General features: G+C 26.9%; 1 long non-coding RNA gene across 1 annotated transcript; it reads right to left on the bottom strand.

The window, feature by feature from the left end:
* Positions 1 to 5,758: 5,758 nt before the first annotated feature.
* Positions 5,759 to 15,423, bottom strand: LOC136081626 (uncharacterized). The gene is made up of 3 exons (XR_010638957.1): positions 15,218 to 15,423; positions 14,963 to 15,111; positions 5,759 to 8,699 (listed from the first exon to the last, which is right to left on the bottom strand). It is a non-coding gene; the product is annotated as an uncharacterized LOC136081626 (long non-coding RNA).
* Positions 15,424 to 16,144: the final 721 nt, after the last annotated feature.

Here is a 16,144-nt window from a genome sequence, read left to right as displayed (position 1 = left end):
TATAGCTCTGAGCTTTTTTTTTTGTCTATTTTTAACTTTTCACTTAATTTAATTTCCTTGCGCTTTACACGTGAAATATTGTCTTTTTGAGACTTTGAGTTCCTAATAATTCCTAATAGTCCAAATAAAGAAAACATTTTTAACACCGTATGCACCATCGTTATAGTGTCAAATTGTTAAATTAATTGATTTTTCATTATTAAGTTTAATTGTTGTTCGTTGATTATATATAATTTGTGAATAAAATGTAACAACTTTAAAATAAAATAGCTTGCAACATGCACAAGAGTTGCTACAAAAAACTGCCAAAAGTTGCAATATTATTTTAGTTGAGCATTGCAATTATTTTATTGGCTAATGCTTTAACCACTGGATAGGGGTCGTCCATTAACTACGTCACGCAATTTTTGACCGTTTATAACCCCTCTCCTCGTCAGCTTTTTAGTAACAATTAGTATGATTTAGTATGACAATTTAGTATAACACTTTAGTAGACGATTTAGTATAACAATTAGTATGATTTAACAATTTAGTATGATTGATTCGTCACAAAAACAAACCTCCCCACCACCCCCACCCTAGAGCGTGACGTAATTTATTGACGACCCCATAGTGGTTTTTGTGGGTAAAACAAAACTGTTTACTGTTGTTAAGGGCGTTAGATTGTTGAATATAACTGCATAAAAACCTTATAAACTAAAGTCGTAATAAAAGTATTTGTAAAATTTTTTCCGTAAATGAAGTTTAAATAAGTTTTCTTTACAAAAATATAAAAGAAAAATTGATCTTTTAAGAAACTATAATAATTTTTCTAGCTCCTGAAATGTTGCAACCTCCTGAAAATGTTTTCATATTTTTAGTAGCTACTTTTGAAGTTTTGCGTAAAGAAACTGGCGTAAAAAGTATATTGTGTGAGAGTTGGATTAATTTGTGTGTGTGTGTGTGTGTGTGTGTGTGTGTGTGTGTGTGTGTGTGTGTGTGTGTGTGTGGTTATTAAATGGCACCCAGAAGTCCTTACGGTCTTAGGTGCTCCTTGAGGTCTATACGAGCACCGCGAAAGGTTCTATTTTCATCGTTTTAAAAAGAGCATTTAACTTGGAAGTTCATGCCTCCTTCCTTACTAAGGTGGCTTTTTAGGCTAGAGCCGGTGTCGAACCTTGAACCTCTTGGTTCTAAGCTAGAACTCTAACCACTGCGCCACGGCTGCAATTTGATGTAGCAACATTAATAAATACGAGCTCTCTTATTGTTTAATATACGAGATATTTATTGTTTAACAGTTTGAAAAAGTTTCGCTACTTTTTGATACTTGCATCTTCAGCTTTAATTACAAACAATTGATTATTTTAATTACAAACGGAAACGTCACTTTTTAACGGCTTCGCCATAAATGGACTTCTTTTTGGTTACGCAAGTATAAAAGGTTTTTTTATTTTTTTGCCTTTTTTTTTTTTGGAAAGAAGGTTAAAAAACAGTTTTTAAATCTAGCGCAAATTTTAAATATTCGCTATAATTGTTAATAAAACATACAAAAACCAACAAAGAGGCTTCTTTTAGAACAAAGCCTATTTTGGAAACAAAGTTGAGAGCAACAATAGCTCTAATGCAGGCTAAAGCACAATGCATAATTCTATACTTTTCCTAGAAATTTTAAAAAATTATCTGCTTAACTAAAAAAGTTTTAAACTTAATTAAGTTTTTATAAATTATAAAAGTTTTTTTGTAAAAAAAAGCATCTCATAAAAAACCTCCGGAAGAAAAAAAAATATAAAGCTTCTTTATATTATTATTATACATTTCTACTAAAACAAAAGAAAAATATTTAAAAAATCTCAAATTGGACACAATATTAAGAAGAAAAAAAACTAACTATACATTAAAAAAACCGTTTTAAAGTTGCAAAAAAAAAGGAAAAACGAAAAGCTTGTAAAAACGAAAAACAAAAACAGAAACAAAAAAATTTTTTTTGAAATAATACAAAAAAAAATTTGAAACAATCAACTTATAAACCACCAGAAACATAGACTTCAGCAACATCTTTGTTGTTTGCATTATCTGGAAGACCTTTTTTTTTGATTCTTAATTGTTTGCGTCTTTTTTTAATCTTCACATTACTCTTATTTACAGACCATCGAATATTTAACTTATTAAGTAATATAGTAGCTTTTTGCATAAGTTTGCATCCATTAATTGCAAGCTCTGCCATTACATTGTTTACACCATTTGCTTCATCATTAAATTAAATTATGACAGAATTGATAACAAAAATCATAGACAAAAAATATTAAAAACAAATCAAACAAATTAACAAAAGAGAAAAAACGAAAAAAGAAACGAGAAAAAAAAGAAAAACAAAAAACCAAAGTTAAAAGAAAAAAACATTCGAAAATGGAAAGTAATTAAAAAGAATTAAATAAAATATAAAAATTGCTCTGTTTTTGAAGAAAAGAAAAAGAAATATTTTTAAATTTTATTAATTTTGAGGGACGATATGTGTTTTATGGGTATTATGATATGATTTTTATTTTTATTTGGATGTTTTTATTTACTATGAAAACTCTATAATTTTTGTGAGTAAATGTTTGTGCGTGGGTGACACGTCTTTGTGAGTGTTATTGAAAATTTTTTTTGTTTATATATAGTTATTTTTTAATGAAATATTTATATTACTTTTATTATTTTTATTATGATTATTGATATTAAGATTTATTATATTTATTAAATCATTGTTACGTTTTGTCAGTACATAACTGTTTCTAACTTTCCTGTCTCTGCATAATATTCAACTGCTGTTTTAAAATTAATATTGTTTTATTATTATATAACTTTCTTATTATTCTTATAGTTGTTAATTTTTTATCATTATTATCATTATTATTTGTATTATTAATACTATTTCATTGTATTTACTTAAGATTAGTTTTTAAGTATTTGTAAATGACCTCGATTGAAAGATCTTTTATCGTGATATATTGATTGATTGATACCAATCTCTAATACATCTTTTGTTACAAAAGTGTTTTTCAGACAACGTGACCATGCAATATTGTTGAAACCTTCGTTAGCATTATGGGTTTGTTCATGAAGGCATTTTGATAACAACTCGTCACTTCTGAGTTCTGAAAATGTTGGCAACAAAATTTGAAAACTCCATGATGGTAAATTTATATTCTTCTTATAATTGTTAGTGCCATTAATTAAACCTTTTTTATATTTGCACCAGCTGGACAAACCAGGTGGACAAAACTGATGTTGAACTTCGTCCCCTTTATCTGTTTCACAGCAACGCCAAACAATTGCTAAGACAGCTTTTTTCATAGCGTATAGGTTATTTAAATTCTGTCGGATGGCAAATCCATAAAAGTTTTGCATTGAGTTAATTTTTTTATCTGTTAGCTTACCGCAACCAGACAAAGAATTTTTGTTTCTTTGAACTTTTTATGAAGATTTCGAAGTCTGTTTCCACATTTCTTTTGCCCATGTCCAACACATTCTAATTTAATTGGATTAATACCATAATCTTTATAAACATTAGAAGCAAAGACTTCTTTGTATGAGGTTGTGTTTCCATCACCAAGATATTCATTGTAAATAAGGTTGTTTTTTAAATCTGACCACTATAAAAATCTCCACTGCACCAGTTGACTCCATTGCACCCGATGAACTTTGATGGTTAATTGGACAGTTATGCTTGGAAAGCCGGCTTTGGTGTTCTTCAGACCCTTTTTTTCTATTCAAAACTTGAAAATGCCTGCAATACTTTGTCATTACATAAATATCAATACACTTACCATGGTTTATGGCTGCAACGTAACCATTAAGGGATGAAAATTTCCTTCTTCTGCCAAGAACCATCTACTGAAACACGACATGTTGTGATGCCTAAATGAGCTTTTTTTTTTAGGGCTTAACTTAATCTCACCTAATGCTTTTACTATGCTATTACTTGCAACATTATTGTAAGTTTTATACAAATGACTGATTATGTTACGATAACTGGGTTCGGATAATGACTACATATTGAGGCATCTAGCAAAACTTTTGATAGCTGCAAGACCTTTCCTATTTTCTCAAAAAGCAATTACATTTTTAACATTAATTTCAAATAGATTGCGCCCCTGTATGAAAATGTCATTTTCATTACAGATATCAACAGTTATTGGTACATCTTGAGGACAGGAACAAGTTAGAGATGTATAAAATTTATTGCACCAATCACAAAAAAAGTATTTTATTAAAAAATTGTTTGCAAAACCCATGCTTAGGTCGAGTTTATTGGATAAACTCAGCCTTTGTGCATTACACACAGAGCATGTTAAACTACTTATATAATATTTGAGAATTTTAAAATTTATAAACAAAAAATAATTATCATCATCTTCTTTAGAAGTCTCATTCGAAGTTTTTAATATTTTTTGATAACGAATTGAAGAGGATTTTAAAGTTTCACCCTGCTTGACTTGGTAAACCGATTTCCTTTAAACTTAAATTTTTTATTTTTTCCAAATTCTGTTTACTGGACATTATCAATAATCTGATAAAAAATACAAGTAAAATGTTTTGATAGATGCTTATAGCTTTGTAACGAGAATCAAATCAATATACCAGCATATTGATATTATCGATATGCTGGTATATTGATTTAATTCACATTACAAAAAAGAACAACATGTATTTTCTTCAATAAATAATCTTCTTATGGCAAACCTTTATATTACGTTTAATCTTCTGTAGATACCAGATTTTAAAGTGCATGTAAATATTTTTGGAACTAAAGTAGGTTATCTGCGTCCACTACTTTGTTTAGTATAAGCAAATCAGATATATTTTGAGTAATTTGTAAGACAAAAAAAAATTATATATATTATATGTATTTTCGTTTCTGTCTGAGAAATTGCTAAATACTCCTCTGGCTTGCAATAAAAACTATACTGCACAAATTAGTGGACGTAGATAGCCTACTTTAGTTCCAAAAAAATTTAAATGCACTTCTAAATATAGTATCTACAGGAAATTCAACGTAATATAAAGATTTGCAATAAGAAGAATATTTTTTGTAGAAAATACATGCTTTTTTTTTGTATAAGCATAGCACTTGTTAGCATATGGAAGATATTAAAAAAAGATAAGAATATGTAAACAAATTGCTGAGCATTAAGTTTCTTCAAAATACAGATTTTTTCAGCGCATTTCCATTATTTTTGGGAATCCTAAAAGTGCATCAAAACCATTTAATGAAGTTAATGTGTTGCAAAGCAAACATTTTTATGCATAAACGTAAATCTATATTAAGCAATAAAAAAAGTTTTTTTTATTGCATAATATAGATTTACGTTTATGCTTAAAAATGTTTATCACGTAAATAAACTATAAAATCACGTAAAAAGATATATTTACGTGATTTTATAGTTTATAAACGTGATAAACATTGAATCAAACTAAAAAAGAATCCATATGCCCCTAACTAAAGTTTAGACCCATGGCTCATTTAAAAAATGTTTTTTCATTGAAACCCAGATAAGTCATACCAACATCACGCGTTGTCCATCAAACAGCAAATATTATATTTTGCACCACCATCCTCCTTAAAAATACTTTAGGGAACCTGATAAAAATGCCTGCACCAAATATAAGGGTTCATTAAGGAATGGTCCTATTACGACAACAAAAAAATACTACACGCTACTAATCAAAAGATGAGCAGTATAGCGTGACTCTTTTTGAAAATTTTTTTATTGATAGAATTTCAAAAACATCGTTTAAATAAGTTATATTTATTAAAATTTATATTTAGAGTATTCATACAAATATTTATTTAAAACACGATATTCATATTTATTTAAAGAAATCTTCCGATTTTTTGTTGAGGATCGTTTTCATCATCCTCTTTTACCAATCTCTTTTTTCAAACTATTTTTCTCTTCATCGATTGAAACATCAGTCATTTACATATAATCTCACATTTGACCACCATAGCGATTTCTTGCCTTGTTAAAAAATGGAGCCACTTTTGATTCGATTTCTTTTGTCGCATCATTGATCAGGGAAAATGTTGACACTATAAATATAATAAAATAATCACTTGACATTAGTTTATTCAAATCTACAATTATGTTCAAACACTGTAGTTATTAGATGAGTTCACACATATAAGAGATTATTTTATAGAATCATATAGACAATATAAATATCTGCTTATTAATAACTTATAATATAAGTAAACAAGTAAAGGTTGCAGCCAGCCCTCATCTATTATCACATTGTTGTAATGTTGCTTCTCTTTCTCTTTTACTAAATATACTATAATAAGCGCTGCTCTAAAGAGCTAGCGTCCGTCTGCAATCTACTTAAATTCATTCTTTCGTTACTCATCATTTAATTAAGTCTCATCCTTTAACTGTGAATATTCCTAAGTGCTCCAAAAATTCTAATTTGTCTAGTTTTTTACTCGAACATATGTTCTTTGGAATTCTCTCCCTCCATTTTGTTTTCCTGGTTCATATAATTTGCAATCTATCAATCAAATCACGAGTCGTTATCTTTCTTCATAAACTTCATCTCGGTTCTTCCAGTAACTTCCAACTCTAGTAGTAGTTGCTTGTAGCCTTGTCGGAAGCGAAGATTAAACAAGTAGCTATTGTAATAAGTAAAAAAAATTGTTAATATCTATATATATTTTGAGTATTTTGGAAGTATATAGAATTTTTTTGTTACTTATTGTTTCCGCCTTGAACTCAAAATTTTTGCTATTGTTATTAAATCAAGCACTGAATATGAGCAGACAGTTAGACTGACTCCTATTAATACAAAAATGTTCAGAGTAGATCTGAATTCAACTAAGATCTAATCAGAGAAGATCTGAGTTAAACATTTTTGCTGCAATTATGATAATGATAATACATTCCAACCAACAGGATCACAACAAACATGTGCTAATAATCTTTAACTGTCATTATTCAAAATTAGTCAAATTATAATAGATTGAAGTCAGTTCACACATAATATATGCATTCATAAGATGAATGAAAACTGTCCTGTCATGATAATTACAATAAAAGTCACCAAAACAAAAAAAATCATAAATTATGATACATCAATAAACAACATCAGATAAAGTAAAAATATTCTTTGCAATCAGACTTAAAAAAAGCACGAATATTAAAATATAAAATAAATAAAAATATTACAAATATTAAAATTCCGAGTTCGATTCCCACCACGTCCCTGGTACTACCGCGCTCAACTTGTTTCTCCGCGCAGCAGCCTTGCTTGTTTGTTAAGGTTCGCGTTTCGGAGTTATAGAGTTGGGAGAGGGTTGTAACTACAAAAAGCAGCCTCCTTGACTGTAGCAGTCCTTTCGGCCTTGAGGAGGTGAATAATTAAAAAAAAAAGTTAACATTTATTTTATTAATTGAATTTATCAAAGAGAAACACAAAAACCATGAATACATAATGAAATAATTTAAAACTTGAACATATATAAAGCTGTATTAAAAATTATTTTTTTAAATTATAACAGAACTATGAGTTCATAAAAGTACATTACATACATTTTTTTTTTTTTTTTTTTTTTTTTTTTTGCCGTTTAAAAATATACATTCCGTAATTTACTAACAAAATATAAATATAGCAGGGGCGAGAAGAAGACTAATGTCTTATCACCAAGCCCCTTTATAAATTCCGTTAATATAAAGTTTAATTTTAAAATAAGAAACTTCGTTAAATTTATAAAATAAACAAATGTACAAAAGTGGTAAATTAATAAATAAAACATCTATTAATAAGAAAAAAAAAAAAAAGTGAAAAATTAGCTAGAAGCGCTCTAGGCTTAGCAAAAAACAAAAACAATAAAAATATATATATTAAGATATAAATAAATTTAACTCAGTCTTTTTCTAAAATTAATATACTTTTCATGTATTTGATAGATAAATCATAATGTAATTTCAGAAATAGTTTTGTGGTAAATCATTCTTTATTAATAGCTGTCTTAGTTTTGTCTTAAACTCATTAAGCATTGTTAGAGTTTTAAGTTCAGTTGAAAGTATTTTATTCCATGCCTTTGGTCCTCTTATTGAAATTGAAAAATCAGTTGCTGCATAATAACTTTTGGGCTGTATATAATGTTTAAACATTTAATGTTTGAACACTTTTTTCAATCGAACTCTAAAAGTGTAGAGAATTTTTACATTTGTTCAAAAATAACACATTTTGTATTTGTTCAAAAATAACACATGTAATTGGCAGAATTAAAAATGACCTTATGTGCAAACGGAAATTTTGGAGTTTTAAGCATCCTTGACAGCTTATTGCTTTTTTAACTATAAGCTTTGAATCTTTTAGGGATGGTATATTCTTGATAACGCAGATTTGACACTTTTTGTTGCATAACGTCTCTTTTGAAAGTTGTTGAGTTTTATTTTTAAAAGGGAAGCAGAAAAGGTGATCTTAGGTTTGTGACAAATGATTTGTACACATTGCGACTGTATTATGTAAAACCTCTTTAGTTGTGAGTTGGATTAGCCAATACATTTCATTGAAATACAATGCATTAATTGAAAAACATTTATAAAAGATCTTCACATCAGTTACAATGATATTAAACAGAAAAACCCTACCTTTACTGAATAAACTGGAAGAGTAGGTCCTCATTGCTTCTGGATTTCTATTATTAATTAAATCCAAAAGCAATACTATACCTTAAATATATTAATATAAAAGTTATTACACTATAATATAGTCTATATTACTATAAAAATTGTTGTGGGATTAATTGGAGAAATACATTTTTTTTTGTAGATATCTACAAAAAAAAAAAAGAAATCTAGATTGGATATATTGTATTTCAATCTAGATTTTTCAATTGTTTGTGTTGATATCTACCAAAAAAAAATGGTTCTCTTCAATAAATACCCCAATAATTTTACATATTAAATAATAAATTTATTTAATATAAACTTCTAATAGTTAAATAGAGTTAATGGATTGACTATGAGTCAGTTTAAAATAGAATTAAAAATTTTGAATTCAATATAAAATAAAAATGGAAAAAGTGATGGTACACGCTTTATTTAAAACATGTTATTAGTACTTGTAACTTTAATTAAATAAATAAAAAATCTAACATCCCTAAGACTTAAGGACGTCGAGTAGCAAAAGTTTTGCGACAATATATAAAACAAAAAATAATACGGTAACCGAAAAATATGGCCTAATTCTGAGGGATGTTAAAGTCTGCTAACCGAATAATATATTTAAAAAAAACAATCATATTTAAAAAAAAGAGTTTTTTTCTATATAAGCCACCTTAAAACACCTAATTTCAAGATTTTGTAAATGTAATTCATATTTTTTTGTAGTTAAAACGTGAAAAATATTGGTATTTATTCATATATAATAAAAAAGTACTTGAAGTTATATTCAATTATATTTAAATGTTTTGGATGCAGTTGTAAACAGCATGAACTTACCTGAAAGTAGTAAATTGTCTAATTTCATAAATTTTCATACCTGTGACAAAGGTGGCATATATGCAAAAGCTCTAAAATTTGTTTTGAAGAGAATAACATAAACTAGCTACAAGAGCTTAAAGAGAATAACATAAACTAGCAACAAAATGAACCGATATCGGTTCAATTGATAAAAAGATGTTTTTTCTAACTGGTTCCATTAATAAAGATAATTATGCTCTTATCAAATTGTAGTATCTGGCAGACCCCAGGTGACTTTTGTTACTTTAAGTAGTAAAACAAATGAAAAAGAAGATTGGAGCCACAGTTGTATCTTTTTCATCTTCTGAACTATTATTTGCATCAAGTTGGAGGTTTGCGCCAACCCCAGTGGGCACAGTACGTTTTTTGAACGTTCTTTGGACGTTTTTATTAGGTTTAAACCTTATAAAAACGTCTAAAAAATGTTTTAAAAACGTACCGTGCCCACTGGGAAGATGGTAAACAAAAAGAAGCTAAAGTTATTTTACAACTGTCAAATTAGATGAATTTTGGTTTGAAATATAATCTTAAATCAAAACTTTTATACTATTGTATACACAAAAAAGTTTAAGTTTTAGGTTCCTTTTTATATGGGTGATGTAACAGTTTTATGAAATATAAAACAGAGCCTTGAAACTGCAAAAAACATCTAAAAGTAGTAACTGGGTATGTGTTTAATTTTTTATATGCATAAAATAATTTTCAGACATTAGAATTAGTCTAGTTTATAACTTTGATGTTTTAAGAAGCTTAAGATAGTAACTATGCAAAATGAACTATTGCCAGGCATTTCAGGTTTTGCCACTAACCAAAAATAAAATCCATATAGTACTACATTTTTAGTATAAAAATACTCAATGTGGTAATTATGGGAGTAATTATATAAAGTTATTACTTTTGTCCAGTTTACATTTATTATGGTTAATAAAATATGTGGTTGCTAAGCAATTTAGTTATCCATCGCAGCCCAAAATTAAAACTAATGTCACCACTGAAACCGCAATCAGTAAGAAGAGCGAAAATGGTCTGTAAATCATTTTATTACGACAAGTTATTAGTTTTTTCGAGTAAAGCTGAATTTGGGCCTACTGTGTGCTCTACAAAATGATCCGTTTTAAGATGGATTTTTTTTATATATAGGTCTATGTGTGTGTGTATATATACATATATAAATGTGTGTGTATATGTATATGTATATATATATATATATATATATATATATATATATATATATATATATATATATATATATATACATATATATATATATATATATATATATATATATATATATATATATATACATATATATATACACACACATTTATATATGTATATATACACACACACATATCACTTTTAATCATGATTATATATTTATTTTTATATATATATTTATTTTATATATATATTATTATTACAATATATATATATTTATATATATATATATATATATATATATATATATATATATATATATATATATATATATATATATATATATATATATATATATATATATATATATATATATATATATATGTATATGTATATGTATATATATATATATATATATATATATATATATATATATATATATATATATATATATATATATATATACATATATATATATATATATATATATATATATATATATATATATATATATATATATATATATATACATATACATATGTATAAGCGTATCGTGACGTTAGAATAGCAGGGTTAGGGTTAGGGAGAATTTAAAAAAACATATTATATTCTCTTGAATTTTTAAAATTAATAAACCAAATTTGTTAAATTTGTTAAAATAAAAGATTATTTAATATTTATTAAGTAATATAGATTGGAAAAGACAAATTAGAATATAGTGGCAAAAGAATTATGAGGTACTATCTCCCATTTTTCATGTTGAGAAAACTTAAATTTCTGTCTTTATTATATTATTCTTATTTCATAATTATACAACTTTAACATTAATTCTTGTCATTTTTTATAATAGGTGTATGCATATGAAACCGCTGTTTAAAATAAGACAAGTTAATTTTCTTTTTAAGACAAAATTAATGTATGGATGATTATGTGTGTGAAACTACGTTCAATTTGCTTTAAATATCATAGTTTTTAATTTGATTTTATTCATATCTAGATAATTTTATACATCTTTCAAAATGAACAACTTTGTGCCTTCAAATATGCATTTGCGGGAAGTATTACTTCACTATTTTATTTTAAAGAAAACTGCTGCAGAAAGTCATCGTTTGCTTGTAGAAGCCTATTCTGACCATGCTTTATCTGAAACAACTTGCAGAGATTGGTTTAGAAGATTTAAAAGTGGCGATTTCGATCTTGACAACAAGGAACGTGGTAAACCTCCAAAAAAATTTGAAGATTCAGAATTGCAAAGTTTATTGGACGAAGACGATGCTCAATCCCGAGAACAATTAGCAGAAGAGTTGAATGTTGATCAGGCAACAATTTCAAGACGTTTACAAGCTCTCGGTAAAATAAGAAAGGAAGGAAAATGGGTTCCACATGAATTGAAAGAACGTGATATTGAAAGGCGTTTAGTGACATGCGAAATGTTATTGAATCGTTTTGAAAGAAAGTCTTTTTTGCATCGAATAGTGACTGGAGATGAAAAATGGATTTATTTTGACAATCCAGTCCGCACAACACATTATGTTGACCCAGGCGCACCTGTAAAATCAACACCAAAGAGGAATATTCATGGAAATAAGGCTTTGCTGTCTATTTGGTGGGATCAGATTGGTGTGGTATACTATGAGTTGCTAAAACCTAAAGAAACAATTGATGGGCCACTTTACAGACTCCAATTATTCCGTTTAAGAAAAGCATTAGAAGAAAAACGACCCGAATATGCTGAGAGACACGATAAAATAATTCTTCAACATGACAATGCTCGTCCTCATGTTTGTAAAGTTGTTCAAACAGCGTTGAAAACTATCGGATGGGAAGTCTTATGCCACCCGCCATATTCACCAGACCTTGCTCCATCAGATTACTATTTATTCCGATCAATGTCACATGGCTTGGCAGATCAGCACTTCTCGAATTACGAAGAGGTCAAAAAATGGCTCGATGATTGGATAGCTTCTAAACCTGAAAAATTCTATTGGGATGGAATTCATAAGTTACCAAAAAATTGGCAAAAAGTAGTAGAAAATAATGGAAATTACATTCAAAGAAATATAAATAAAACATCTCCAAAACAAACGTTCTAATTCAAAGAAAAAACAGCGGTTTCATATGCATACACCTATTATAACTTTATATAAGTTTTTATAAGTTTTTTATTTTTTTGTTAATTTCAACTTTATTTAATAAAGTTGTAATTAACAACTAAATGTTAATTACAACTCAATAAGAAATAAATATAAGATTATTTGAAAAGTATAAATAACATAAAAAACATATATTTTATCCATATAAACAATAACAGCTGTAACACATTTTAATAGTTAAAAACCAAAAGTTCTCTCATTTCAATTTAGAATAGAAAAACTATTTACTAGTTTCCTAAGAAAAAAAGTTCTATAAAATTTCTATAAAATTATGAAACATATGGCCTATAGAATCTCTGTTAATTTCTATCGAAATTTGTATAGAACTTTTTTTTTCTACTTTGTTTCTTTAGAAAAATTTTTTTTAGTAGTTTCTATAGAAATTAATAGAAATTCTATAGTAGTTTTATAGAAATTCTATAGTAGTTTTATAGAAATTTTATAGACTTTTTATAGGCCATATGTTTCAAAAGTTTATAAAAATTCTATAGAACTTTTTTCCTGAGTTAAATGATTCAATTTTGTAAAAATACCAGTAAACTTTCGTTTTTCACCAAAATACCAATAACTTTTCGCTTGTCACCAAAATACCAATAAATTTTCGCTTGTCACCAAAATACCAATAAATTTTCGCTTGTCACCAAAATACCAGTAAATTTTCATATATCACAAATTAGAATAGAGTATACAACGATTTATTTTTAATGACGATAATTTTTTTTTCTCAAAAGTAATTAGCCGAATTTCCCCTGTTTTATTTACCTTTATTTACCTTATTACCTTATTTACTTTTATTTACCTTATTACCTTACCGCAGTCGAAACTATCTGTTGATTTATTAGTTTAAGAATTCTTTCATACATTGAAATTTGTATTTTTTATGTAGGTTGAAATTGATATAGTTTTAAGATGTGTAACGATTTAGGTTGACTGGAGTCATTATAGCTAGCTAAATTTTTTAATAAACTTTTCATTATAAAAAGTTACATTAACATCAAATCATAACAATAACATCATATCATAACAATAATATCATATCTATTAATGTAAGTTTCTATTCTATTGTAACATTGAAAGTTGCTTGTGTGGCGCTGTATACATTTTTACACTTTTTTGTAAAGTTTCTAAAAATAAGTAATTTTCAAACTAACTTAAATTAGTTGTGCAATTAATTAATGTTTGATGTAAGACATTGATTTTTTCGTTTGTTTAAAAAAGCTCAGAATTTAGTTAAAAACTATAAATTACTAAAAACTATTTGACCAAGTTAAAAATAACTTAAAACGCATTTGGGAATTAATTTTAAAAAATCACTGGAAAACAAGCACAATTTCCCTAACCCTGATAATTAAATGAGCCAGTGAAATAATTGATAATTGTTAGGTTTAAAGCTTGGGTTGATAGAGAAGTCTTTTAACTGGCATTGGCATTGTTATGAGATAAAGATATTTCTACTTTAGCAAATTTTCCTAATAATGCAAAGAATAGTTCTGAAGTAAAGAAATAATTCTAATCAGTAAAAAAAGAAGCGTAATAAAGAAAAACAATTTTAAAAAACAAAATTGAATTGATGATGAATTGAATATGAATTATTTAAGCAAATAAAAGATTTTGAAGATTTGTCAACAAATTTTCTAAAAATCATCTCAATCAAAAGCGAATTAAACCTTATTGAGAAAGTTGTGGAAAATAAATATTAATTAGTACAATTTGTATTATTAAAGTCTGAAAAAAACAATGTAAAGATAAAATTTTAGATAAAAAACTTAAATACTGTGATATTCTCTAAAAAATTAAGAAATTTTTTTTAAAAAAGGAAACAAAATCTAAAATCCTACAAAAAAAAAAAGAAGTATAAAATCCTAAAAAAGAAGTTATAGTTTTTTTTTGTTTGTTTTATTTTTTATTTTTTTTTATTTGTGTTCGTATTACATAATAAAATCCTTTAAATCATGTGAAATCCGCAGACAATTCAAAGTCTAGATAAAGAAAAATTAAAATACAAACAAAGATATCTTATTAATGATCCTAATGATCACCAACGATCAGAATCATTGATAACGATCTCTATATCATAAAACTATTAAGAAATATTGGTAAACAGAATTAATTTAATTATTCTTTCATGGATGTCACAAGATTTTAAAATAATTTAACTACCTGCTTGCAGTTATCTTCATTTTTTGTCCAACGAACGCAATCTAAAAGCGTTTTTGCTCTCGTTTTCTTTTCGAATTATTGCTCTTTTAGTCCAAGCAGCTCCAGAAAACTGGTTCAATCGAGGAAGTCTTTGATTATTCAGCCTAAAACTTATGACAATGCAAAGAATGTTAACTTTTTAAATTTTTTAAAATTGAAAATTTTATGATTGCTTTGGTGTTATTAATCGCAGAGCAAAAGTCAGTACGTACTTACAATTAAAATATCCACTGAAAATAATTTTTCTTATCGAAATATAGTCGGAATTTTATTTTATTATTTTTTTTACTTCGTTGTCAAAATAAAGTCGGAACTAAATGCAGGCGAATCAAAAACACACACACGCATAAAAGTATTCACTGGGGGATGCAAAGTTTAAGATAACAAAGATAAGATAACAATATATTTTGTGTTAACAAGATGTTACAGTAAAACACAGGTTAATGCAAATAGTACTTCACTAATAAAGCACAATGACCTAAATAAGATAAAGGAAATAAAAAAATAATAATAATAATAATAACATGTACCAGAAAAAATCTGCGCGTGTTCTGACTTGGTGTTAACGGAAACCGTGCATCATTTTAAATAGCTAATTGTTTTAAAATGTTATTGTATTAGTGTTATTTAAAATTTAAACAACTCTGATATCAAAACAATTAGTTTTAATTGAAATGTCATCAAATCAAGATGAAAAGCGAGAAAAATTTTTGAATTTTCTGGTTCAAAATCCTAGTGTATCAAACAAAACAATTTCTAAAGAGTTGCAGATTGCTTTGAGAACAGTGAAGAGCATGAAGGCATCTTTCACTTTTTTTACCAGACGAGATCTTGGTAAAAAAGTGAAAGATGCCTTAGACAGAAAACCGAAGACTTCTGTTCGAACTTTAGCGAATAAATTTATAACAAGTCCTTCCACTATACAAAGAGTAAAGAGAAATTGTTGCTATAAATCACATAAAAAGAAAAAAGTTCATGGTCGTGAAGAATAGCATGAAATGTCGTAATTCATTGTTCAAAGCTACTCTACAAAAAATTATATGCCAAAAAATCTTGTTTGATTATTGACGATGAAACTTATTGTGCTGCATATTTCCGATCTATTCCAGGACACCAATATTATTCAGCAATTAATTGCAAGAA

Source organism: Hydra vulgaris, chromosome 06 (assembly GCF_038396675.1).
Source record: "Hydra vulgaris chromosome 06, alternate assembly HydraT2T_AEP".
NCBI lineage: Eukaryota > Metazoa > Cnidaria > Hydrozoa > Anthoathecata > Hydridae > Hydra > Hydra vulgaris.
The sequence above is the reverse complement of the archived record's forward strand: the minus strand, read 5'-3'. Positions and strand labels throughout refer to the sequence as shown.